The sequence below is a fragment of the Rhipicephalus sanguineus genome, chromosome 1, assembly GCF_013339695.2.
Source record: "Rhipicephalus sanguineus isolate Rsan-2018 chromosome 1, BIME_Rsan_1.4, whole genome shotgun sequence".
NCBI classification, from domain to species: domain Eukaryota; kingdom Metazoa; phylum Arthropoda; class Arachnida; order Ixodida; family Ixodidae; genus Rhipicephalus; species Rhipicephalus sanguineus.
The window spans coordinates 302,667,516-302,670,885 of record NC_051176.1 but is presented as its reverse complement, the minus strand read 5'-3'; the positions used below and the strand labels follow the sequence as shown (position 1 = coordinate 302,670,885).

General features: G+C 48.5%; 1 long non-coding RNA gene across 1 annotated transcript; it reads right to left on the bottom strand.

The window, feature by feature from the left end:
- Nucleotides 1-494: 494 nt before the first annotated feature.
- LOC125756902 (uncharacterized) lies at nt 495-2,028 on the bottom strand. The gene is made up of 2 exons (XR_007414860.1): nt 1,850-2,028; nt 495-626 (listed from the first exon to the last, which is right to left on the bottom strand). It is a non-coding gene; the product is annotated as an uncharacterized LOC125756902 (long non-coding RNA).
- Between the last annotated feature and the right edge of the window lie 1,342 nt (nt 2,029-3,370).

Genomic DNA, 3,370 nt, shown 5'->3' with positions numbered 1-3,370 from the left:
CAGTAAGTTTTCTTTGTATTCAGTTGAAGTTTATTTGCACCTAACTATAAGTTCAGTTTTTTTAACCAAATATTCAGTTCCCTATATTAATCTCGTAGGAATCGAGCGCGCCCTCCCCTTTGGCGCCTCGTTCCCCAGCTAGCGTGTGTGCTGGCCCCGCGCGGCTGGGGCGACATGGCTACCGTGGCTATTCCACCAGGCCTTTTTGCCGGTGCGAGTCATGCGTCGGTCTTCCCCGCACGGAGCCGCGCTTCCGGACATGTATGGGCAATGCTCGCCACATGTCGCGCTTGCACACGTCACTGCGCTTCGCCTGTCCTCATTGGCCGCCATTGACAGCCCCCTCTCCTATGAGCTCGCTTCTATCTGGCGCTGGCTCGCCGCGGGAGATGCTCTCAGGTCTGCACAAGAGCTTGAAGCTTGTATGAGTATAGCCAACTAAAATGTGCGACTGTGATGTTCAGTGTCATATGGTGCTAAATAAACAGCAGAAATCGGCATCATGTTTCCATATTTATTCCTTATGATTAAGAATAAATCAAAAAGTGGTGACGGCTGGAGGCATCAGACTTGTGGCTTGTTAGGTTGTCGCTCCTGTTCAGCGTGAGCACCATGAAAAACGGTATCTGAAAAGCAGAACGTGATATTATGATGAGAAAATGAAATTGCAGTAAAGGTTTGCGAAACCTACACAATAAGTGGTTCACACAGACATAATAAAAGCTAACAATAAAACAACAAATGCAAACAGGCATGGTAAGGAACCAAGTTTTCTGCCGTTATCGTGTAAAACACAGCTTGCAAATAGTAGCTTTTGTAACACGTCACTTGGCGACAAACTTGCAGCACCTGATGATGTGAGCCTCTCTTAAAGGGACACTTAAGGCAAATAACAATTTATGTCAGAGTGAAAGCTCAATGTATGACAACTTCTAAAACGGCAATATTATCAACAGCAGTGCCCTACTTACCGAGAAATTAAGCTAAATGTATCACATGATGAGCGCCACGAGTGGGACATTTTCGAAGTGATCCTGATGACGTATGAGAGTCTGCCTACAATAAATCACTAGTAATCAAACTAGCAGCAATAAAAAAGAACCTTCCGTTCATCAAAAGACGCAATAAAATGCTGTTTGTTCGCTTCCGTTTGATTCATGGAAAAAAGAATTTATGTGGCGTTGCCATGGGGAACGGCGCATGGTTCAAAGGTTCCGTTTTCGCCGAACTGCGCTTCGCCCGGCGCCCTGCTTCGCTCACGCGGTCGCGTCTCCGTGGTAGTTTCGGGATCGCGTACTGCCGCGTGTGTTTTGCGCGCTCGTGAAAGTCGCTCTGACAGAAAGTTCGACAAAATGCCGCATGCAACGACGCCGGCACCACGAGCCCTCAGCAGCATACCGCGTTCATCGGCCGGGGCTCAAGTCGCTGAATTGGAGCCCAGCGTCGCAAGCCAATGTCTCGTTGTCAGGTTCTCCGTCCACATCCATTGCGGCGATTGCGGCAAGCTTCGATGGCTTCGATGGCCGTTGTTGCTGCTGTGGGTCCCACTACTTTCGCTCTACTGCTACTAGTGTCGGCGGCCGCGCAGTAAAGGCGGGCAACGTTGGGCACAGCAGCAGTGACTTATGAAAGTCGGATTTCAGGCGGGTGATCTGAAGTGCGCTAGCGCGATGCGGACCACTAAAACGTGATTTTATTTCAAAATAAGCACTTCCTTGGCATAAAAGTAGCACTACGAGGTTTCTGGACCGCTATTTCAACAATCAACGTCGACTTAATATTTGCCTTTAGTGTCCCTTTAAACAACAAAAGAAATTGGTTTAGGCTCCTTTGCGTGGGTGCCACTCACCTCTTTTCCTACGTCGTCTTGTCCAACCAAAGCAAATGTAGGACCGACTGCCTCGTTGACAGGGCGAACGCCGCTGTCGATTTTCCCATCACGAGCGGTGAGGCGCCAGACCAGAGCGGCACCTTTGTTTCCCCGAGTGTGGCTGTCAACTGGAGAGAAGAGGCGGGAGAAGTGATCCGGGATTCCGGGAACAACCAAAACACGCACACTGATTATTTGTATTAAAAACCACCCTTTGTTCAACACACCATTATTGTACACACATCTGCCACGAGTGTTTCGTTCAAATTTCGCAACAAAAACAAATTTTCACGTAAAGGCAGCGGGAACCTCGTCTCGCAAGAGGCACTGGCTATACGCGAATGAAAGCACTTCTTTTCTGAGACATCGCTTCAAAATTTGGTTTCAGAATAAACACGGCTTTGCGCCGGCATATCCCGACACCAAAGCACATCTTCCGGCAGTCAGGGGCACGCCGTGAGCGGTTACTGACCGCATGTTTTACGAACCGTAACCCATCCTTAAATACTCAGATAAACACATGCGAGTACGTGGGCCCGAACGACACCCAGCGCGTGGGTACGCTGTCTACATCGAGATCAGACATGTCATATGCTAGAATTACCGCACATAGCTCCCACAATCACATACACTCACTCGATTCTGTTATAACGCCCAACGTCATCGCAGTGTATGCAAACCACGAAAACAGCAAACAGAATGAGGGAAAAGAGTGTACGGTGGCGGCCGCAACAACGCGCGCTGTCGAAAGTCTAGAGCTTTTTACAGCGAAAGCTGTTATGAGATCACAACAAGGGCCGTTATTGGCGCCGTAGTTGTCCGCCGCCGCCGCCGGTGTCCGTAACCACTATCGCTCGTAATAAAAAAAAACGAAATAAGAAAAAAATTCGAGGATGGAACGAGGTTCGAAACTGGGCCGTCTGCGTGGGAGACCAGAGTTCTACCACAGAGCCGTCACGGTGCTTGAAACTGCGTTGCAAAAAGACCCTATACAGGCTTCATGCCGCGAAGGAACCACATTAACACATGTAATGTAGCGTGGTAGAAGAGTAAAATAAGAACCAAGCGTCACAAAACGCGAATTTTGTAACCAAGCGTCACACAATGCGAATTGCGCAACGAGTGGGTTGTTGAATGCTTCCAACCCATTAGAAAGGGCACTCCCATAATTCTTCATCGTCATCAGCCACAGCATCAACAAAGTGCACATAATGCCTTAAAGGTGTTTAGCGGGTACCACGATTCTCCGCAAAATGACGAAAAATGAAATAGTGGCTGCTTCCCTACTTCAAAAAATTATGATCATTTATAGCGTCGTGGGTTCCTCGCAAGTGCACTTCTATAGGTTGCCAAGGAAGCCCATAAGGCTCCCATGATGCATTTCTTCAGGGTCTCACTAAAGTTCTTTCCCTGTCTCCCTCTTTCTGACGTTGACCTATGTTATATAGCGCGGTGGGAGAGTAAAATAACGACCGGGCGTCACACGATGCGAATTACGTA